This window comes from Sorex fumeus, unplaced genomic scaffold (genome assembly GCF_029834395.1).
Source record: "Sorex fumeus unplaced genomic scaffold, SorFum_2.1 ptg000051l, whole genome shotgun sequence".
Lineage (NCBI taxonomy): Eukaryota > Metazoa > Chordata > Mammalia > Eulipotyphla > Soricidae > Sorex > Sorex fumeus.
The window spans coordinates 13,526,047-13,551,359 of NW_026606108.1; the positions used below are offsets into that span (position 1 = coordinate 13,526,047).

Here is a 25,313-nt window from a genome sequence, read left to right on the forward strand (position 1 = left end):
CCATACATCAAGAACTTTCACCAAGAAGAAATTCACATAAATTTTATTATTGTTGTTGTAGATATTATAAACTTTAAATACAGTTCTGAATAATTTTACGTATACCCACATATGATAAAATGGTAAATATATTGATATGAATTGTTTTATTTTTCCTTAAATATTATTATAGCCCCACCTCTCTTTTAATGTGTCTATAAAGCAATATGGTATCATGTTTATCCTAATTTATATTTTAACCTACCATATATCTCTATACTACCTCTCTGGCCTATCTCAAGAAATGGGCCAGAGAGATAATATTGAAGGTTAAGCATTTGAGTTGCAGTTGGAAAACTCTTGTTTTGATTCTTAGCACTGCATATGGTCCTCCAGCATCAGCAGGAGTGATCCCAGACCACTGATCCAGGAGTAAGCCCTGAGCACAGCCAAGTGTGCTCCAAATGTTCCCAAAATAAATAGATAAAAATTTAAAATGAAATGAATTGCCCTCAATAATTCAACAAATTGGGTATCATTATGCCTATTATGGCTGGAGCGATAGCACAGTGGTAAGGCGTTTGCCTTGCACACAGCCAACATGGCCGACCCGAGTTCGATTCCTCCGCCCCTCTTGGAGAGCCCGGCAAGCTATCAAGAGTATCTCGCCTGCACGGCAGAGCCTGGCAAGCTACCCATGATGTATTCAATATGCCAAACACAGTAACAACAAAGTCTCCAATGGAGACGTTACTGGGCCCGCTCGAGCAAATCGATGAACAATGGGAGGACAGTGACTGTAATGCCTATTATATCAATAATAGCAAGCTATTATTTATAATATAATAGTGTATTATAGGGCTGGAGTGATAGCACAGTGGGTAGGGCATTTGCCTTGCACATGGCCAACCCAGGTTCGATTCCTCCACCCCTCTCTGAGAGCCCGGCAAGCTACCAAGAATATTCCACCCATACAGCAGAGCCTGGAAAGTTCCCCATGGCATATTCTATATGCTAAAAACAGTAACAACAAGTCTCACAATAGAGATATTACTGGGCCAGCTCGAGCAAATCAATGAACAATGGGAAGACAGTGCTACAGTGTATTATAACTAATAAATTACATATTAGAAGTAAAGATCAAAAATAACAACTTGCCTAATACATTACACAAATTAATAGAAATGTGAAGATCAAACCTAATGCACTGAACAGCAAACCCATTATATTTTTTTAGCTTCTACATGATACTGCTATTCAATATGAAGAAATTTTATTTGGGAGAGCTTAGAACATTTGAGTTAAAGTAATAAATGCAATTGGAACTAAAAAAAATACATGGTCTATAGCCTTAAATAATGTCACATGTTGCAAAGAGATTTAATGTTATCCTAAGATAGAGCACAGAATGTTTCATAACTTCAAGAGTTGTTAGAACTTGATTCCCTCAGACTAAACTTCTGCTTATTTAACTGTCCATTCTCTATTGAAAGCTTTCCTCTTCATAGGATTGCTTAAAAATTCTGTGGTTTTCACCACTCACTTAATGCACCCACGTTAGTCCCAGAATATATGAACTAATAGGAATGGCTGAACTTGGTGAATTACTACCTGTAATCCAGAGTAGTGAGCACTTTGTATTCACTCATTTAGTCCTTCATAACAACCTTGGGAGGTTACTATTATTGTTTCTATTTTCAGATGAGGAAATACAGACTCACACACTTCAAGTCTTGCCCAACACCACAGAGGGAGAAGGAAGCAACAGGATTTGAATATGAGTTTCCCCAATACCAAGAACTGCTTCTTAAAACTACAACAAAGCGTCGCTAAATAAAAAACAAGAGTCTGTCACTAGAGTCCTAATCTCAGTCTGTTTATTAGAGACATTTAAAAATCATAAATAATTCAATTTAGTAGATCACACAGGAAAAAATGTTGGCTATGTAAGAGCTCTTAAGTCAATGAGGGCATCCCGAGATGGGCACTGCTTCTGCCTTACATAATACAAGTGCATAAAAAGTTCCCAGTCCAGGCTGTGATGTCAATGTTCTCACTGGATTATGCATTCAAAACTTCATTACCCGGCATTGTTATGGTATCATGGCAACAGAAGCAGGTCAGAATTCCTGCACTTTAACTCTTACAAACAAGTGGATGGTGTGCCTCCCTTATGGTCAGAAATCACGAAGTCCTTAGGGTATGTAGTTCAATCTATTTAACTACAGCTCTATTGACTTTAATGCAAGAGACAGCATCTTGGATGAATCTTAAAGGCAATATGTGGAGTTAGAGAAACCAAACACAAAAATTAGCCTATGATGTAATGGTTTCATACAAAAATGAGTTAAACTTGCTAAAAATTGAACACATGTTATAGAAAGGTAAAGGTAAAGGTAAAGGCCCTCCCGTTGATCATCGATTTGCTCGAGCGGGCCCAGTAACGTCTCCATTGGAGACTTTGTTGTTACTGTGTCTGGCATATCGAATACTCTCGGTAGCTTGCCGGGCTCTCCGAGAGGGGTGGAGGAATCGAACTCGGGTCGGCCATGTTGGCCGCGTGTAGAAAATCATTTGTATAATGTTTGAGAGAGATAAAACAAATCTATAATTAAATATTAACTCATTAACTCAGTAAATTCTAGAGGAAGCAGTGTCAAATATGTTATCACCATGAACAAATGCATGTGTGATTCCCAATCCTTGAAGCAACATTATCAAGAGAAGGGTAGGGAAAGAAATAACAAAATTGGAATTTTTAGAAGTACGCACTGCACTGTAGCACCGTCCTCCCATTGTTCATTGATTTGCTCGAGCAGGCACCAGTAATGTCTCCCAACAAATTGTGAGACTTGTTGTTACTGTTTTGGGCATATAGAATATGTCACAGGGAGCTTGCCAGGCCTTGCCGTGTGGGTGAGATACTCTCGGTAGCTTTCTGGGCTCTTCGAGAGGGATGAAGGAATCGAACCCAGGTCGGCTGCATGCAAGGCAAATGTCCTACCCACTGTGCTATCGCTCCAGCCCTTTAGAAGCATAATAATTTAAATATATTGGAGCTTTATTAAAAATGAATAATTGACCACAATTTTTACAAATGACTGGAGAGTATAAATGATTTATGTGCTATGTAAGATTATTGATAATAGAGAGACATACTATTTAATCATACATTGCAAAAAGTTGAAATGTATATAGCAAATGCTAGAGTAAAACTGACCACATTTTAGGAGGTATAACAACATTACTGAAGGTAAGGTGGTATCACATAAAATATTTAATTCAAAGAAGGCAAAGGAAAGAGAAAAAAGGAAAAACTAAGATAAAAATGATAAAATATATAGTAATATGGTATAGCTAAATTCAATATCATCAATAAGCTGTAAGCTGTCCTCCCATTGTTCATCGATTTGCTCGAGCGGGCACAGTAACATCTCCATTGGAAACTTTGTTGTTACTGTGTTTGGCATATCGAATACATCACGGGTAGCTTGCCCGGCTCTGCCGTGCAGGCGAGATACTCTTGGTAGCTTGCCGGGCTCTCCGAGAGGGGTGGAGGAATCGAACTCGGGTCGACCATGTTGGCTGCATGCAAGGCAAATGCCCTACCGCAATATTTTGATTAAATGCAGCTTATTTTGTTACTGTAATTAGAAGGCAGCGCTAAAGATCAAAAAGTTGTGCTCTAACTGTATGATGTTTATAGCACACCAACATTATATCTATAAAAACATAGATTAGAAGGAAAATATGAATAGTATAAATGTTCAAAGAAAAGTGCAGTGGTTACATTACTATAGCCCAAAGTAAATCTTAGACCCAGTAACATTATCATGAATAATGAGGAATATTATATTAGGAGATCACGATTATGAGCACGACCATCCTGTTGTTTGTTGATTGCCTCGATCAGACCCCAGTAACACCTCCTTCAACCTAGCCCTGAGATTTTTTTTTTAAAGTGCCATATCAAAGCTCATTCAGGGTTAGGAAAATGAGACCCATTATTGTTACTGGTATTTGGCACATTGGTTACGCCATGGGGAGTTTGCCAGACTCTGCCGTGTGGGCAGGTTACATTCGGTAGCCTGCCAGTTTGTCCAAAGTAAGAATGAGATACTAAGAATATAAGATAATTATATTAAGAGATAGGGATTATAATTAAGGAAACAGTGCTAAATTTGTATGCTTCTAACAACTGTTAAATTCATGAAGAAAAAATTACAACATAAAAAGAAATATATAAATACTAGTTAGACTTGTAAATGTTTATTATTTTCTTAAAATAGATACAAATAACAAATTAAAGTCAGGAAAGGGCTTGAATATATTTATATTTTATCAGTCTTGATGCAATATTTAGAAGATTCACATTTTCTTTCCAAGTTTCATGGAATATGCACCAAAGTAGATCATATTATCTCAACAAATTCTTTTTTTTAATTGAATCACTGTGAGATATAGCTACAAAGCTTTCATGATTGGGTTTCAGTCACATAATGATTGAAGACCATTTCTCCACCAGTGTACACTCCCCACCACCAATGTCTGCAGTATACCTCCCCCCACTCCCACCCTACCCCACACCCTGACTCTATAGCAGACAATTTCCTTCTTACTCTCTCTCTACTTCGGGTCATTATGGTTTGCAATACAGATAATGAGAGGCCATCATGACTAGTCCTTTATTTACTTTTAGCACACAGCTCTCATCTCAAACGATTCCTCCAACCAACATTGACTTAGTGATCCCTTCTCTATCCCAGCTGCCTTCTCCCCCAGCAGGTGAGGCAGACTTCGAACAGTGGATCAAGCTTCTTGGCCCTTGTCTCTATTATCCTTGAGTGTTAGTCTCATATTCAACAAATTCTTAAAGATTTTAATTGAGAAAAATGGTTTTCTTTGACCACAAAAAATAGTAATTTTTGGTGATTCAATGATTCAGAATTTGATTACCATAGGTATTCCAAGTCCTTCTTCGTTTTGGACTTGGAAGGGCATATAAACTCAGTACATCAGGATCCTCCATGAGCTGTATTAGGAATTCGCCACCAGGATTTCAGCATTCTACAAGGAAGTGATCATTCATATCAAGAGAGGGGTTCGGCAGGGTGATACCATTTCACCGAAACTATTCAGTGCCACCCTCAAGAACATTATGCAACTACTGAAATGGGAAGAAATGGGAGTGAAGATAGACGGTCAGCAACTATACCACCTCTGCTTTGCTGATGACATTCATCATTCATTCATTCATCATCCTGTTATTCGTCGATTGCCTCGAGCAGGCCCCAGTAACGTCTCTTTCATCCTAGCCCTAAGATTATATTCAAGGCTATTTAGGAGAATGAGACCCATCATTGTTACTGGTATTTGGCATATTTGGTACGCCACGGGGAGTTTGCCAGACTCTGCCCTGTGGGCAGGCTACATTCGATAGCCTGCAAGTTTGTCCAAAGTAGGACATTGTTCTAATAATACCAAACATTAGCCAAGCGGCACAAATGCTGGCCGACTTCGACCGTGAGTGTGGAAAGGTCAGACTGCAGTTGAATCTCACCAAGACAATGTTCATGAAAAACGAACTAGTCCCTGAAGTTCCATTTCCTCTCAACAGAATGAACAACTCTGAATGCAACAGTTATGTGTACTTAGGTCGAGAACTCAACATGAGGAATGACTTGACGCCAGAACTATGCAGGAGGAAGGGAGCAGCTAGGAATGCCTTCAAGAGCATCGAAGAACTTGCTAAGAGGATAAAGAACCTCCGGCTCTGGGCACATGTTTTCAACTCCACTGTTCTTCCTGCACTAACATATGCCTCAGAGACCTGGGCTCTATGAAAACAAGATGAGAACACTATTCAGTTCTCCCAAAGAGGAATTGGAAGAGCTATGCTTGGAGTATCACGCTTCACTCTATTGAAAGAAGGAATCCAGAGTTCTGACCTCTGTCGGTTACCAAGAATCAGGGACAGTCTCATTTGTCAAAAGAACACATGGTCGCCTACCTACAAGATGATCAGACTTCTACGTCAAAACCCTGAACAAATGGTTTGAGGCTAGATGCCATTGGGCTACGCTGGCACTCGACAGAGATGAATGGAGACTTTTCTGGCCCCCTCTCCAGCAAATTGATGATCAACGGGATGACAGGTGATAAAAATGATACAAGGTATTCCAAAGCTTACACAAACCACTCTTTACATCAAGTGTTCAGAAAGGCCATGATAGAATAGATAAGTGATGTTTTACTGAAACTGCTTTATCCTAAACAATGAAATCCCAGTTTAGATTGACAAAGAGTCTCATCTAAAACATTTGAAAAAAAAAAGTGCAGTGCAAGGTTTGAACAGATTTGTTAGAATATAGTATTGTTTTTGATGAAGTTTATATGATCACATTATATATTATCCAGAACACCATAAAAATACTAGACCTCCAAGTGGTAAGACAATATAATCCATGATTTAGAAGGAAAATATGCAAAAGAAGTAGATAAAATTATCCAAATATTTCTATTAAAAGACAGAGAAAATTTCTTTAGCTGTTATTAATATATGTAAAGTAGGAAAGAACAAGGACAAATAGATTAAAGCATTAATAATTTGACCAAATAAAATTTGTGCTTTTAAAGTAGCACTGTAGCACTGTCCTCCCGTTGTTCATCAATTTGCTCAAGCAGTCCCAGTAATATCTCCATCATGAGACTTGTTGCTATTGTGTTTGGCATAATGAATACGTCACGGGGAGCTTGCCAGGCTTCGCCGTGCAGGCATGATACCGAGATACTCTCACTAGCTTGCTGGGCTCTCCGAGAGGGGCAGAGGAATCGAACCAGGCTCACTGGGCTGGCTGCATGCAAAGCAAATGCCCTACTGCTGTGCTATCGCTCCAGCCTGCTTTTAAATTAAAGGTAAAGGTAAAGGTAAAGGCCCTCCCGTTGTTCATCGATTTGCTCGAGCGGGCCCAGTAACGTCTCCATTGGAGACTTTGTTGTTACTGTGTCTGGCATATCGAATACGTCACGGGGAGCTTGCCAGGCTCTGCCGTGCGGGCGAGATACTCTCGGTAGCTTGCCGGGCTCTCCGAGAGGGGCGGAGGAATTGAACTTGGGTCGGCCAAGTTGGCCTCTTGTAAGGCAAATGCCCTACCACTGTGCTATTGCTCCGTTCCCAATGAAAATTTTTAAATGATAGCATATGAGAATCAGAAAATGGAAAACACACAGTAAGATGAAGAATTATAAAATTGAAAGACAACTTTAGGGAATTTCAAAAAATTCTGAAAAATTTTATATCTAAAAAAATAAAGATAATGTCGTTGTCAATATTGAGATATTAGCATTTGTCTTCATTATTAGAAATAATAAAAGAATATCAAGTAAAACAACTCTTATTCATCAATTAATATCTGCCAGCATATTAAGAGACACTAAAAGGTTATAATATCAGGAAGAGATTCCACATCTGTCTTAAAGCATGATTCTGAATAGAAGATATCAAATAAACAACTGGGAACATTAATAAAATAAATCAAAGTCAAACTTATTTTACTCAGGTCAATATACAAAATAACTTGTATTTCTATAATGAATACTTAGAAACAAGATGATATAAACCATTTTAATAGTTACCTTTTAAAAATTATTTAGAAATAAGTTATAAAATTTTGCAAAATTGCCATATTAGCATGTTCAAACTATTGCTGAGAGAAGTTTAAGACCAAAATAAATGAAGAGATCATGGGCCAATAGATGAATAATTAAGCTGATAATTACCCAAATGAGGGAGACTTAGAACTATAGTGCAATATTTATCAATGTAAAATTAGAATAGAAAAAATGAAAAATAACAGTGAAATCAGCAATAGATATCATGATAGATTAATAAGGAAAAGGCAATCAATTTAATTAAATGGATGAAAGACTAACTCATTTCCAAAGGTGAGAAGCATTGTAAGTAACCAGATAAGTACAAATTAAGACCAAGTGTCACCATACACCCACAACATGAGCTAAAATTAATATGGGAAGTCAACTGTTGGGGAGTAAATTGAGCAACTTGAACTCTCCTACATTCCTGGTGGGAGTATAAATTGGCTCAACCACTTTGGAAAACTATTTCATAATATCACCTTAAGTCAACATATGCCTATCCTATGACCCATCAGTAAAATTTCCAAGCGAGATGATTATTTCCACTGGAAGGTAAATTCTGTAACCTACATTAGCAGCTTTGTTAAAAAAAAACCCTAAATCAGAAAAATTTATGAGCAGTAGATAAACTGCAGTATAAATATGTGTTTTACAACTCAGCAATGCATAGAACACACATACAAATAGACTTCCAAAACATATTGAAAGAACCAGACATTGGGGCAAGGAAGATAGCTCAAAGAATTAGAGTACATCAATGTGTGAGGACTCAAGTGTGATCCCCTTTTCTCTTTGCATGACCAGGAGTCCAACACTGCCAGATCCACACAGTGAGCCACTAAACCCACTATCATTGAAAATGGCTCCCCAAGCCCAATAACCATAGGTTGGGAATACCAAGCTTAAGAAGGTACCCCCCCAAAAGAGAAGCCAGACACCAAAAATGAATATGCTATAGATTCCTTTTATACTTAAGTTAAAATTAGATAAAATAACTTATTAATCAAGCTGATCATTTGTGGTTCATAAATTTAATGTATTTGCTGAGTAAATACAGATATTTTATAATATCCTATTATATGCTAAGATACTGAATATCCTTTGTAAAGAAGAAATGCTGCTTAAACATCAAAACTCATTCAAATTTATAAACTGCAAATGTTCAGTTTGATTAATGCACATTTTACATATGTAATGAAGCAATAAAGAATTTAAAAAATCAACATTAATATGATAAGTAGCTTCTAACAGTAAAGACAATGACTTCAATTAGCTAAATCAAGGATAACTGTATGGTGGATAACAATAAAAAGTTTAGGTTTTTTTTTCAAAACTTGAAAATTTCAATTTTAATTTAAAATAAATTCTTCCTGTTGTTCATTGACTTTGCTCGAGCGGGCTCAGGAACGTCTCCATTTTTTGGAGACTTGTTACTGTGTTTGGCATATTGAATATGTCACGGGTAGCCTGCCAGACTTTGCCATGTGGGTGAGATACTCTTGGTAGCTCTCTGAGAGGGGCGGAGGAATTGAACCTGGCTCGGCCGGGCTGGCTGCACACAAGGCAAATGCCCTACCACTGTGATATCACTCCAGGGTGTCAGGATGGCCGAGTGGTCTAAGGCGCCAAACCTAAAACAAAAGTAAACCTTGGAAAAGTCTGAAACATTGTTTACAGCTTAATTTTATAATCAAATTTGTAAAATAGGGGGCTGAAGTGATAGCACAGAAGGTAGGGTATTTGCTTTGCATGTGGCTGAGCCTGGTTCGATTCCCAGCATCCTATATGCTCCCCTGAGCACTGCCAGGGGTAGTTCCTGAGTACATAGCCAGGAGTAAGCCCTCTGCATTGCCAGGTGTGATCCAAAAAGAAAAAAATGCAAAATAAAATTCAGTGTATAATAATGAATACAGTGCCTACAACTACTATAGTTTATATTAAACCAAAAAAAAAACTAATTCTTAAACTCCAAAAATGTCATTGACCCTAGTTCACTAATTTCTTTATGAATCCTATCAGAACCATGGATTTAGAGATATGATTACTGTAGGTAAAAGAAACTGTCATTCAAATTTCTAATGAATTCTACGTTCAGTAAATCATCAATTTTTACCTCAAAAAAGTTCACATAAATAGGGGGTACAGACTAGGATAACTGGTATGAAGAAGGGTCATAGGAAGGAAACAGGTCGAAAGAGACCATGATCAGTTATGATTGAGGAAACCTGCTCTAATCCACTTACCTGAAAATGTCTATAGTGTTGTGCTTAAAACTGTGAATTCCATGCTTTACAAAATGGATAACAAAATAAGAGAGCTCTAGAAGGGAGTAATTTTTTCAAAAATATCTGGAAAATGTGTTTGGTAGAGTAATAGAGAAAAGAAAAAAAACAGCTATTGTACACAAAAAGGAATTGTTCAAAATACTGCTAACTTGTGCAGGGTGGTAGCTGCTGATTCCTTTGGTCTATATTGGCTACAGATGGTAAACTGGAACCTCTGGGTAGAAATGACGAGAAGGCCAATTTTAGACTATTATCAAGCAAAAGCTGATACTCCAAGACAGACCAATATGCCTCAGGAGATAATGTCACAAATATTTATGGCCCACCTTTTCAAAGACATGGATGGCGTGGGGTCAGAGAGATAGTACAGAGTAAATTGCTGCCTTGCTTGGAGTTGTTCTGGCTTGGATTCAAGGCACCCCAATTGATCCCACGAGTAACATCAAGAGTAGTGTCTGACCACAAAGCCACGTGAGGAAGCCCTGACTACAGCCGGCTGTGGCTCAATCACCTCAACTACTCACCTTCCAAACAAAAGACACTGAGAATGGGATATTAGCAATAAGCAGAAGGTTGCAATTGATGATGCCTAATTGATGATGCCTTTTTTTCTTCCAACTCAAAGACTTCACATTTTTATAAGAGTATATAGGTCTTGAGAATGAGAATTGATTTCAGAAGTCCTAATTCTCACACTGGGTCATCTCTATTGACTGGAAGTGACAATCATGGGAAAGTCATTCTATCTCTCTCTAATATTCCAATAAACTGAAAAATTTTAGCTTTTTTACACTGTTAGAGGTGAAAAACAAGTCATTCTGGAAGTATTTTAAAACCCAGCACATATCTGTTTGTTTTTATTTGAAGAAATTTACTTGTATCAGGAAGAAAACAGAAAGGCAAGATGACAGGAGTTATTTATGGAGCTTTCCAAAAATGAGTGGGAAGAAAGCAGCTGGGACTCTCAGGTGTAATGTGGGCGACAGTTTCCTGAGATGAGTACGGAGGAGGGATGAGTCAATCAAAATCTCAGATAGGAAGTTCAATTGAGATGATCATCAAAGAAAGACAAGGTTCATCAAAATCTGAGGATTCTGGCACGTATTAGCATTATGTCTGAGAGACGTGGCCACATATTTCATTTCATTTCATTTCATCATCCTGTTATTCGTCGATTGCCTCGAGCAGGCCCCAGTAACGTCTCTTTCATCCTAGCCCTGAGATTATATTCAAGACTCTTTAGGAGAATGAGACCCATCATTGTTACTGGTATTTGGCATATTTGGTACGCCACGGGGAGTTTGCAGACTCTGCCCTGTGGGCAGGCTACATTCGATAGCCTGCAAGTTTGTCCAAAGTAAGAATGAGATGATAAGATGTCATAAAAGATGTCCTGATAAGATGTCATGTGGCCGTGAATGCAGTCTCCAATTGTTTAACTGATTTTTAATTAAGGTAGCATATTTGTAAACAAACAGGTAATGAGAATAATTTCAAAGAAAGCAATGTCATTAAACTGAAATCATAATGACTGGGTTATTCAATACGGTAAAGACTTCTAAGTTATTGAAAACGTACCCTAACCATATGGTTTAACTATGTCTGGAAGTAAAATTTCTAAACTATTCTAAAACTCTATTTGTATGCACACTTTGGACTCTTAAATAAAAATAATCTGTATGATATAATTCATAATTGTAAATTGTATAAATATAGTAAAATCTGATTTTATGAGGTGGTGAGATTGCTTGTCCTGAGCAGTTTTATCCAAAATTTATGGGTAATCTTATTTTTAGTTATCCTATTGGTTTCTTTGTTGGGACTTTCTACCTAGCAACCTTTAGATATAATCACACCCTTGTCCTCATCATTATATGGAAATGCTCCACCTCCAGATGCAAAATTTAATGTTTCCTTTCTGAATCACCTATTTCTATCTTTCCTACTCAGCCTGCTTCCCACATTAATCATACTCATTTTCCTTAACCTCTTTCTATTATCTCTTCCCCTTTTGTGCTTGGTTTCTATTCCAAACTAAACTCAATGTTCAAACATGCCAGGTAGTATCTTATTTTTAATACCACATTCTCTTATACTTTTATTTCTTTCTCTTTGCAAATTCCCAAATCTAATCATTATTATGATAGTTCATGTTGGGGGTATTGTTTATATTTTAAAAATTAGATCCTGAATTCAGGCACATATAATTTTGAGTTTTAGTTTTGTCATTTATTATTTCTGTGGCCTTCAGTCATTTTTTATATCATTTTAAAATAATTTTTAATGAGACACCTAGATTTACATTACTGACAGTCATACTTGCTGTGGATACACCATTCTAACATCATACCACCAGAGATCCTGCTTCCTTCCACCAGTGGCCCAAGAACTCCTAGCTCCATTTCCCGTCCCCCTCCATGTGAACTCAGTTCTATAGACAAAATCTTCAATTCTGATGACTTTGACCATTTTTTGTTCTTTTACTATGCTTCTCTCTGTCTCTGTCTCTGTCTCTGTTTCTCTCTCTCTCTCTCTCTCTCTCTCTCTCTCTCTCTTTTCTCTCAGTGGAGATGGTGACACCTGCACACACAAATGAATAGTGCTAATCTGACAGAAGTCTACAAAACTGTAAATCAATAATAAATTAATAAAATATATTTTCAAAAACTGTGTATTTTATGGATCTATAAATTTTTTAAATAATGTAATGATTAATTCTGAGTTGAAACATTTTAAAATGTACATAAAAGAGAAAAATCCTACAAATGCAAAATTTATTAAGAGTGAAAATAATTAAGAAAAATTTAAAGGGAAAAATCTGAATAGGCCAGGGCCAGAGAGATAGTACAGCGAATAGGGCAATTTCCTTCCACATGGGCCACTCAGGTTCTAAACCCAGCATCCTATACAGCTCCCTGAACATCACAAGGAGTGATTGCTGAGGGCAGAGCCAGGAGCAACTCTTGAGTATTGCTAGATGGGGCCTCCAAACAAAACAAAACAAAACAAAACAAAAAAATTCCAAATACAAGTGTGCTTTATCCTAAGAAAGGGAATATTACCTTCATGTTAGAAAATATATTATAGATACTGCTTAAGTGTCTGCATTAATCAGTACAATATTATAATAATTGCCATATCTAAGTACCATACTTGATGCAAAGTGCTGAGAAGTTTATCTTGCCCATATGATCGAGCAATACCACTTCTGGAAATATATCCATGGGGAGCAAAAACATACAGCAGAAATAACATCTGCAACATTGTTCACAAAAGCCAGAATCTGGAAACAACCCGAGTGCCTGAGAACAGACAACTGGTTAAAGAAACTATGGTACATCTACACAGTGGAATACTATACAGCTTACAGCTGTTAGAAAACAATGACATCTTGAAATTCACGTATAAATGGATGGACATGGAGAGTATCATGCTGAGTGAAATAAGTCAGAAGGATAAGTACAGACATAAAATGACTGCATTAATTTGTGGAATAGGAAAAAAAAGATAGTAGGAGACTAACACCCAAGGACAGTAGAAACAAGGACCAGGACAAATGGTTCATGGTTGGAAGTTGACCACAAGGGCTGGGGAGAGGGCAGTTGGGATGGAGAAGGGACCACTGTGAAGTGATGGTTGACAGGGATCACTCTGGATGGAAGATGTGTGCCATCCAAACATGATGGCTTCTCAGAATCTGTATTGCAAACCACAATGTCCAAAATGGAGAGAGACAGACAGAAAGAGAGAGAGAGAGAAAGAGAGAGAGAGAGAGAGAGAAAGAGAGAGAGAGAGAGAGAGAGAGAGAGAGAGAGAGAGAGAGAGAGAGAGAGAGAGAGAGATGAGCGGTAGGTGGGATAAGGGAGATATTGATGATGGGAAATGAACTCTGGTGGAGGGATGGGTGTTCAAACCGGCACATTGTATGACGGAAACATGATCAGGAAAGCTTTGTAACTGTATCTCACAGTGGTTCAATTAAAAAAAAGAAAGGAAGGAACTCTTTTAAGATTTCTTGCAAGGCTGGCTTCAACTGCAGCCACGTTTTTAAAGCCCTGCTCTGCTTCAGTCACAAATGTATGCTACAATACTCAGACACTATTGAATACACAAAATAGTGTCTAGCAAAATTCATTTGCAAAATGAATATTTTTTTTTTTTTTTTGGTTTTTGAGCCATACCAGACGATGGTTGGGGATTACTCCTGTCTCTGGACTCAGGAATTATTCCTGGTGGACGATATAGGATGCCAGAGATCTAACCCAGGTCAGTGACAGACAAGGCAAACAGCCTGCCCACTCAGGCTCTGCAAAAGAACTGTTTATTGAGCAAAAATTAATATTCTCCTCCATAATGTTATGGGAACAGTTTTTAACTTCCCTTATTCTTTTTTTTTTTTTTCATTTTGTTCTCAGGAGAAAAGATGTGTATTTAAAATACTTTCACTTTTTTTGGTGTGCTTCCTATACTCCCAACTTATATTGCGTTTCAAAATCCCTAATAGCATACTACAAGAGGAAATTTTTTTTTATTTAGCAAACATAACATCTTTCTCTTTTAACTTAATTCCTTCAACTCATTCTGCCTCTAGGCTTGTACTGTCACAGTCACTGTCCTCCCGTTATTCATCCATTTGCTTGAGCGGGCCCAATAACATTGTGATATGTGTTACTGTGTTTGGCATATCGAACACGTCACGGGTAGCTTGCCAGGCTTTGCCATGCGGGCGAGATACTCTTGGTAGCTTGCCGGGCTCTCTGAGAGGGGCAGAGGAATCGAACTCCAGTTGGTCGTGTTGTTGCATGCAAGGCAAACGCCCTACCCACTGTGCTATCACTTCAGCTTGTACAACTCCTCTAAATATTAGTGTCTATTTATGATATCTGCTTTCTTGCTTTTCATTCACAATTCATTAAATTTAATGTAGCTTCTGTCCCACAATTTTCCAGAAAAAAATGTTGTATATTTGCTTTTAAGAGATAACATTTTATTATATTTTATTTATCATGAAAATTTCACATGATTACTGAACTTTTATCCAAATTCTTTCATTTCAATATAACACTATACTCAACCTATGCTTCACCACACAGAATGTACTGTCTCAGTCACATTTGCTTTTTTTAAAAAAATATTTTATGCCTCACAATTTAAATTTTTACAGAGTAAGTGACAAGTGTGTGAGGCTAATTACAATTCTTTACTCCCCCTCTTAAATCTCCCTTTTGATAAAGTTTGTAACTCTCAATAATTTTTTACTACTCATATTCAACACCAAATTCACTATTTTTTCCTCACAGCCAAGTCTAAATTCTCTTTACTTTGTATTGTTAGAGCTTCTTAACCCCCAGAAAGAAAGATAGAAGCTGAGAAATCATCTTTAACATCTTTTGATCTAGCTACTTCTCTCTCGTTTTTTTTTGGTTTAATGATATTTTGTTAAACATTTAATATTGTTCTAACCTTTATATTTAATTAAAAAGGCAGTTTCTTAACAACACGTCTATATTAATTTTTCTTCATGTAAAGAAATATGACCTGTGAATTAATAATTAAAAAGTGAAGTAGCTTACTATCAAAACTAATCTCAAAAGAGCACAACAAATTCTAAAAAACTAAGATAATATGACTACTTCAATATTTGTGGGAATGATGAATCATCATGGTTTAGGATCTGTCTCAATGCTTATTTCTTGAGCTTTCTAGTTCTGAGAACTTTTTATCATTTTCCAGTATTTGCTGCTGTTCATGAATAGTACTAAGAAGAACATGAAATTGTTTTCATATCAATTCCAGCTTGTCCTCAACACTTTCTTTAATGTGTGAAAGATGCTCTAATTCTTTTCCCAGAGCTTCAAGTTCCTTCAATGTTTCATGTCTGTCTGAGTGATGCTGGATCGCTTTTACCAAAGCATCATATTCTTGGCGATTTGTTTGCATTCATTTTGCTAGAAGAATCTGCTTTTTGTGCTCAGCAATTTTTCATGTGCTCCAGCTATGCTACATTCTATTTTCTTATAATTTTTTCATAATTTTTCATTTCCCTGAGATTCATATCATATACAAGCAGTGCTTTGCCCACTGAAAATTCATATTGGGACAATGTACTTAGCATACTTTGATAGTGGCTATATCCTTCTTCCTGGGATCCAGAATTGAGCCATTTAATGAAACTTTTCACAAACAGATTAATTCTCCAGTCATCTTCAACACCATCAACATCAATCAGGAGACGCTTTCATATGACTTTGTATTGTTTATACCTCCTATTTGATGACCATCCTACTAGTTTCCTTTCACTCTGGAGTTTCAGTCAGTCATGATTCTCATGGCATGCACGGTGGCGGCTGCCTGATCCAGCCACATCTAATTGGCCACATCTTTAAAAAAAAATTTTTGTTACTATAGTTAAAGTAATATGACTGGAACGTGCCAATGTTTATGATCTTGATGTACTGTTTGTTGCTGTACCTGCACACCACAGAAGTGCCCAATGTCTTTAAGTCACTTCTAATCCATCTAATAACCCCCTCTGCTAGTATCCCTCTGTTTGGTAAACTCAGTTTTGTAATCCAGGTTTGTCATCATTTGATACCATCCATTCCCTGTTTCTCTAATGACATAGATGAATGAGATCATTTATTTGTGTTTTGTCCTTTCCCTCTGGCACATATTGCTTAACATGATACAACTCCATTTTTATCCAAGTTGCAGTGAACTGCATGGTTTCATCTTTTCTTATAGCTGCATAGTATTCCATTGTGTATTTGCCATAATTTTTTTTATCCTATCATCTGTCATTTAGACATTTGGGTTGCCTCTATAACCTAGGTATTGTGCTAATCACTGAAATAAGCATAGGTATGCATACATCTTTTTCAAATTGATGCTTGTGTTCTTGTGGTTGATGCTAAGAAGTGAAATTGTAGGATCATATACTTAATTTTTTTAAAAAATTAAGAATATCTATTTCCATAGAGACTGAACCAGAATAAGTGATACTTTTCACCACAATTTCTAATTGTTTCCAGTCTTTTTGATATATGCCATTCTCACCAGTGTGAAAACTCACCTCATTGCAATTTTGATTTGCATTTTCATGATAATATGTAACAACGAGAAATTTTGCATATGAGTACTAACCATCCATATGTCCTCTTTGGGGAAGTATCTGTTTATCTATTCTTACCATCTTTTGATGGGGTTATTGGTTTTTTGGTTGTGAGTTTTGTTGCTCTGTGAGTGTTTTCTGTACCTTGGATATTAGCCCTTCATCTGATGCATGGTGTGAGAGACTATTATCTCCCCCTTAGTCCATTGCCTTTTTAACTTAGTCTGAGAGTTTCTTTTTCTGTGTAAAGACTTAACTTGATACAGCCCATTTGTTTATTTTCATTCTTGTACTCTTTCCCAATGGAATCAAAGCATTGCATACACCTCAGAGGTCCATATAGCTAGAGCTTTGCTTATATTTTTTTCTCAGAGTATTTTCTGGATTTTCAGTCTAATCTAGAAAAATTTGATCCACTTTGAATTAACGTTTGTATATGGTGTGAAATGTGAATGCAGTTTTGTTTTTTCTCATGTTGGTATCCATTTTTCTTCATACAAAGGAGTGCCGAACTCCTTTGTCATAGATTATCTGTTCGTAAATCTGCTCATTTATGTACCATTTGTCTAAGACTCTGACTTTATTTCAGTACTATATAGGTTTTATTACTATACATTTTAGTACAATTTTAAGTCAAGAAACTCAATTCCTCCCATTTCTTTTTTTACAGAATATAAACTATTAAGAGAATTTAAGAGTTCTTTAAAATTTAAGTAGTTCTAGGCCTTTGAGATATGTATTCTTTGAGAGAATTTTGATGGGAGTTGCATAAACTTTGTATGCTTTGGGTAATATATATAGTCATTTTTACAATTTTAGCTCTTCCGGTTGATGAACATGTTCTAGCTTTCCATGTTCTCTTTTAGAGAACAACAAGATATGGAACAGTGACTGCTTTTTATGTATGTCTTTCACTTTTTCTTTTTTTTGCTATTGATTTTAGGTATTTGGTATCTTTAGATTCTACTTCAAATGGGATTGCCTTTTATTTATTTTTCTTCTCATTTGTTATTTGCATTTAGGAATATAATATATTTTGTCTATTTTATAGTTGCTACTTCGCTTCTATTTTATTGTTTCTAAGAGTATTTTTATTGACACCCTTAGGATCTTCTATGCATAAGATCGTAACATCTGCAAATAGTAAAGTTAATATTCTTTTCCGGTTTGGATGGAAGGCTTTCAGTTTTTTGTCACTGTCCACTGTCCTCCCGTTGTTCATTGATTTGCTCAAGTGGGCCCAGTAACGTCTCCATTGTGAGACTTGTTACTGTGTTTAGCATACTGAATACGTCATGGGTAGCTTGCCAGGCTTTGCCATTTGGGGAGATAATTTCAGTAGCTTGCCGGGCTCTCTGGGAGGGGCGGAGGAATTGAACCTGGGTCGGTCGGGTTGGATACATGCAAGGAAAACACCCTACTGCTATGCTGTCCCTCCAGCTAACTAAGTTTAATTTTGGCTGTGGGTTTGTTGTAATTGACCATTACTCTCTTGAGATATGTTTCTTCTACGCCCATTTTATTGATGCCTTTTTTTTTTTTGCTTTTTTCTGGGGGGGAGCGGTCATACCCAGCATTGCACAGCAGTTACTCTTGGCTCATGTACTCAGGAATCACTCCTGGTATGGTGCTCAGAGGACCATATGGGATGCTGGGAATTGAACCCAGGTCGATCGCATGCAAGGCAAACACCCTATGCATGGTGCTATTGCTCCAGCCCTTGATGACACTTTTTTTTTTTATCATGAATGAATGCTGAATCTTATCAAAAGCTCTCTCTGAATCAATTTATTTGATCATTGAGTCTTTCCTTTTGTTTACATATTATTTCACATTTATTATTTTACATAAGTTGAACCGTCCTTGCATCTCTGGAATGAATCTCACTTGATCATGGTCTATGATCTGTTTGATGAATTGTAGATTCAGTTCATTAAGGCTTTGATGACAATATTTGTGTTGATGTTTATTAGATGTATTGGTCTATAATTTTTCTTTTTTAGTGAGACCTATGTCTGTTTTTGGTATTATGGTAACATTGGATTTTTAGAATCTATTAGGAAAGATTTCTACCTCTTCAATATTTTGGAAGATCTTGAGGAGTATAGATAATAAGTCTTCTTTGGTAGCTTTGGTAAGTTTTGTTTTGGTAGTGAAGCCATTTGAACCTAAACTTTTGTATACACACACACACACACACACACACACTTATAATTTTGTTTTTGAGCCACACCAAGAGGAACTCAGGGCTTATTTCTGTCTCTGCCTCAGGGATCACTCCTGGTAAGGCTTGAGGAAGTATATGAGATGCTTGTTATGCTTGCAAAACATGTTCCCTATACTCTTTTATCTCTCCAGCCCATGTGGTGACATTTTTAATCACCATTTCAATTTATATTCTCTTGATTGATCTGTCTAAGGTTTTTTACTTCCTCTGATTTAATTATGAAAGATTGTATGAGTCTAAGAATTTAACCATTTCTGCTAGGTTTTCTAACTGAACTTTTGTATTTCTGAGGTGTCTCTTAATATCCCCCTTTATTTAAGATCTCATTTATTGGGATTTTTTTCTTTTATCTTTATGACTCTAGCTAAGAGTTTGTCAATCTTATTCTTTTTTAAAAAAAACAGTTTCTGGCTGGTTTTATTAACTTTTGTTCTATTTTCTTGATTTCTATATCATTGGCTTCTGATTTTTATTACTTTTTTCCTTCTACTTGCTGGAGATTTCTTTGTTATATTAAGGAAGGAACAAAATTGAAAGTGCTAAGAGATTGTTCCTAACTGTGCTTAGGGGTTATTCCTGGTTGTATTAAGCAGATCATATGCAGTGCTGGAAATCAAGTCAGTCTTGACAATGTGTAAAACAAGCCCTTTAACTACTGTACTGTTTCTCAGCCCTGTTTCTTTATTTTGTTTTTGTTTTTCTGTAACTTCTCAAGCTGTGACATTAGGTCACTTATTTGAGTCATTTTCTGTTTTCTATATAATCCTGTATCACTATGAACTTTCCTTTATACTACTTTTTGTGTCTTATATATTTTGATAGTTTGTTATTGTTTGTTTCAAGGAAACTTTTTATTTCTTCTATGATTTCATCTTTGATCCAGTAGTAATTCAATATAATGCTATTTAATTTTCAACGTGGGAGTCTATTCCACTTTTTTTTAATGGTTAATTTGTAATATGATGGTACTGTGGTCTTAGAAGTGACTTAGGATTTCTATTTTTGTGATTTTATGAATATTTAAATTGTGCCCTACATGTGGTCTATCTTCACTTGTATCACTTGTTATCCTTTGATCTTCAATTTGCTCAAGCAGGCACCAGTAACATCGCCATTTGTCCCTGTCGCGTGCTAGTGTAGCCCACTGGTATCTGCTCGCTACAGGAACATGAAGAGCCTCAAACTGTTTCTTCAGGGCTTTGATGAAGAAGTTTAATCATCTCGTAGGTGGGCGGCTACAGGTCCTTTTGACGTCCCGTGGAATCCAGTCGGTTAACAACTCTAGTCCAGCAGGCATCTCTAAATCTCATTACGTGTCTGGCCCATCTGATTTTCGATGACTTGTCAAATGAGACAGCATCCGATTCTTGATTGTCGATGGAGGTCAGAACTCCAGATTCCTTCTCTCACTTGAGTGAAATGTGATATTCCAAGAATAGCTTTTTTGATTTCTCTTTGGGATACCCAAATAGCATTCTCGTCTTGTTTTCGTAGGGCCTAGGTCTCTGAGGCATCTGTTAGTGCAGGAAGAACAGTGGAGTCAAAAACATGTGCTCAGAGCCGGAGGTTCTTTGTCCTCTTAGCAACTTCTTCAACCCTCTTGAAGGTGTTCCACGCTGCTCTCTCCCTCCTGTGCAGTTCTGGCACCAAGTTGTTCCTCATGTTGAGTTCTCGACCTAGGTACACAGGGCTGCTGCATTTGGAGATGTTCGTTCTATTGAGAGCAAATGAAATGTCGGGGACTAGTTCATTTTTCATGAACATAGTTTTGGTGAGATTCAGCTGCAGTCCTACCTTTCCACACTCATGGTCAAAGTTGGCCAGCATTCATGCCTCTTGGCTAATGTTTGGTGTTATTAGAACGATGTCATCAGCGAAACAGAGGTGGTGTAGTTGCTGACCATCTATCTTCACTCCTGTTTCTTCCCATTCCAGTCGTTGCATGATGTTCTCGAGGGTGGCACTAAAGAGTTTCAGTGAAATGGTATCACCCTGCCAAACCCCGATGATCACTTCCTTGTAGAATGGTGAGATCCTAGTGGTGAATCAGTAAAACAGTTCGCAGAGGATCCTGATGTACTGAGTCTGAATACTCTGTTTGGCTAGGGCTTCAATGACCACTTCAGTCTCAATGGAATTAAAGGCTTTCTTTAAATCAGCAAACATTAGACAGAGCAGCATCTTGAACTCTCCTGAAACCTCATGAACTTGGTCACTGTGTAGATATGGTCGATTGGGCTGAATCCTTTTTGGAACCCAGCTTGCTCGCTTGGTTGTCCTTCATCTAGTGTTCTGCTTATTCTATTCAGGATTACTCAAGTGAACAACTTGTACACAATGGACAGCAGGACAGCATGTCTCCCTTCTTGTACAATAGAACGGTCCTACTAGTTTTCCATTGGGATGGAGCTTGCATTCAGACAGGTATTGTGTGAAGAGCTGAGCCAGTGTATTGATGAGTACTGGCGGCAGATTCTTCATGTGTTCAGGTCTGACCTTGTCTGGACCGGGTGCTGTTCACTTCTTTACTGATGAAATGGCGTGTTATATTTCGGAAGGGAGAACGTTGGGAATGACATATTCATCTTGTGGAATTTGGTATGTGGGTAGGTGGACGTGGCTATCAAAGAGATCCAAGTAGAAGTTGTGGATAATCTTCTCCAATGCCCTTCTGGAAGATGTGATAGATCCATCAGGATGTCAGAGGGCAGTCATCTTGGTCTTGTAGCTGGCAAAGGACAGGCGAACATTGCAAATACTTTTCCTGGCTTCTGCCATATTGGTCAACACTGTTGCTCTTCTCTCTTGGAGGTCTTTCTTTATTGCTTCTATGCATAGTCTTGCAAGCTTGGATGTTGACTTGTAATTGCCTGAGGCTTGTGCCAAACCACGTTGGAGAATGAGCCAGAGAGTTTTCAAAGACAGGCGTCTGTTTGTGACTTTCCCACTCTCTGCGTTCCTCGCACAGTCATGGAGGTGCTGAACCAGTCTATCTTAGAAGATGTTAAATTTATGTTGGATACAATTGTCTATTCTTGGTTCTTTTTTGTGAGAGTAAGAGGTTGGTAGGAATATCCTATACCTACTAAGCCTACTTCTTTCAAATCCCCTTGTAGGGCCCTTGTTTCCTTACAACTGAAGTAGTGTCTGCTTAACCTGTCCAGTGATGTGTTAAAGACTCCCACTTTATATCCTCATATCTGTTATAAGTTGTTTTATAAACTTTGTTGTTCCTTCACTTGGTGCACTTATGTTGATAAGAAATAAGTTCCTTTGATCTATTGATCCCTTACCTGGTATTTAATTTCCACCCTTATTTTCTCTTATTTTCTTTAGCTTGATTTCTATTTGGTCTGAAACAATTGTGGCTGTCTCTGCCTTTATTAAACCTACCATTAGCTTGCATGATTGTTTTCTATCCCTTAACTCTAAGCCTGTGCTTATAATGAGTTTTAATTTGTCTCTTATAAGCAGCATGTGTTTGAATTTTGTTTCTTATCTGCCACTGTCTTTTGATAGGAAAGTATGGGGCACTGACATTTTGGAGGTATTTTTTGCAAATTTTCTATGAAAATTTTAATCTTTTTGTCATTTGTTGTTCTGTTGTCATTTGTTGGGGTTTGTTTTTGAAAAAAATAGAATGCTATTCTCAGGGTCAGGATGGGCTACCTCCCCCAATCTCCCTCTATTTCTAGAAGCCTTAGCAGTCACCTCACACACAAAAGCTGCCACTCAGTTAAAACTACTCTTCTTACCTTCCCGAAAAAGTACTGAACATCCTGAAAAAATACTATGACCTCTTGGTACCTCTTGGTACTTGTTTTTTTTTTTCTTTTTTAATTTTTCTTTTTTATTTTTCTCATGGCTTACTTCAAGTTTTTTTTTTCAATATTTATTACTTTATTGAATCACTGTGGGAAAAGTTACAGAGCTTTCGGGTTTAGTCTCAGTCATGTAAATATCAAACACATTTCCCTTTACCAATACTTATTTTTAACCGCGAACCCCAATAGAACCCCACCTCCCACCCCTCCCAATTCCTGTGAGGTGGATGAGTTCTAGTTAATACTCTATCTACTTTGACTAGATACATTGTTTCGATAGAAGATGCACAATTATTGTTTAGAGTTTACGACCCCCCTCCCCCAATCAGATATGCTGAAACAGCGTTGTGAAATGATTTGCTTTCTACAGCTGGGTTTAAGAATAAAATGATGTCGCGCAGCCGCAATAGCAGCCGCGCAGTTTTGGATTTCTGCTATTTTACTTATTAACCCTGGAAGTATTTCTATTAAAAGTTAGATAGTTAAGAGATTGGTTTCTGTGCTCTGGAGTCGTGGCCGTGCCAGAGAGCCGCTCGTGGGGGGCAGCTGGTGACCTCGGTCGGGCGTGAAGGACGGCCCAGAACGCCCCCCTTCCCATGAGGCCCCTGCCGCCCCCCACCCCCAGCTCAAACCTGCTGTCCACAAGGCTCCCGTGCGGCCGCCATCTTTCTTTCCAGAGAGGAGTGGGCGAGTGGGCCAACACCCTTTCCCCTCCGGGCAGGCATGCTGGCGCAGTTTAATACATAGTCCATTTGCTTTTCTGCTCCAAGCGGGTGGCTCTCTGTGCTAAGTCCTTGTGCCTCCGGGGCCGTGGCCGTGCCAGAGAGCCGCTTGTGGGGGGCAGCTGGTGACCTCGGTCGGGCATGAAGGATGGCCCAGAACGCCCCCCCTTCCCATGAGGCCCCTGCCGCCCCCCACCCCCGGCTCAAACCTGCTGTCCACAAGGCTCCCATGCGGCCGCCATCTTTCTTTCCAGAGAGGAGCCACCTCTTGGTACTTGTATTGCAAACCATAATGCACAGAGAAGAGAGAGAAAGAAGGAAAATGCCTGCCATAGAGGCAGGCTGGGATGTGTGTGTGTGTGTGTGTGTGTGTGTGTGTGTGTTGAAGGGTGGTAGGAGGAAAACAGGGGACATTGGTGGTCGGAAATGTATACTGATGGAGAGATTATCATTGTATGATGGAAGCCCAGTCTTGAACAGCTTTGTAATACTCTCTCTCATGGATATTCAATAATTTTTTTAAAGGAAACCATTAACTCTCCCTTACAGAGCTGGGTGGATAAAACAAATATCAAATTTTTGGAGATTCTTCCTATTTATTAATTTGAACACTTTTTTCATTCTCTTCTGTGTCTTGAGTTTCATTTGAGAAATATAAATTTATCTTGTGTTCTTTCCTTTGTATGTAAGATTTTGGATCTCTCTTGCTATGCTAAGTAGTCCGTGGTTCTTACCATTTTTAGTGCAATGTGTTTTGGTGCAATTCTTGTCTTTATTTTGTTTGGGGCAATTCTTGTCTTTATTTTCTTTGGATCTCTAAGATCAGTGCATAGTCTTCTCTATTATCCATTCTTCCTCTCTTTTTCTTCCCTTTCTGAAATTCTTATTATTCATAAACTTGTTTGTCTTACAATTTTCTATTACACAGCTTAAATTTTGTTTTTCAAATTTCTTTATTATTATCTTTTTTTATTGATGCTTTGTCTTTGAGGCCATAAGTTCAATTGTTGACTTCCTCTATGCTGCTCCAGAGTGCTACTACAGTATTCTTTAGTGCCTTCATTTCTGTTTGAATGAGCGCTTCCACTTACTCTATAAACCTTTCCCCAGTTCATTTAACTTCTCTTTCAATTATTTCCAGATTTCTCAAAAATTCTGATGTTCTTGAGAATGTACCAATGCAACCATGCCCATACATAAATAAAGTTAAATGTCTTCACTCTTTCTTGTACTAATCCTGGTTCTTCATGGGTGCTAAGAGTGGAAGCTCTAATTCAGATGGTCTGACCAGCAATAGTGTTATCATTCATAGTATCATATTAGTGTTTTTAACTCTAATAAATTTTGTTGTGCTTATTTATAAAAATTTTCTTTTTCTTTTTCTTTTTGGGTCACAACCAATGGTGCTCACTCCTGGCAGACTTGGGGACTGTTTGGTTTCCCAAGTACTAACCAGGCCAACGCTGCTTAGCTTCCGAGATCAGATGAGATCTGGTGTGCCCCGGCGCA

General features: G+C 37.7%; 1 pseudogene; it reads right to left on the bottom strand.

The window, feature by feature from the left end:
- Positions 1-15,372: 15,372 nt before the first annotated feature.
- Positions 15,373-16,166, bottom strand: LOC130032962 (THO complex subunit 7 homolog; annotated as a pseudogene).
- Positions 16,167-25,313: the final 9,147 nt, after the last annotated feature.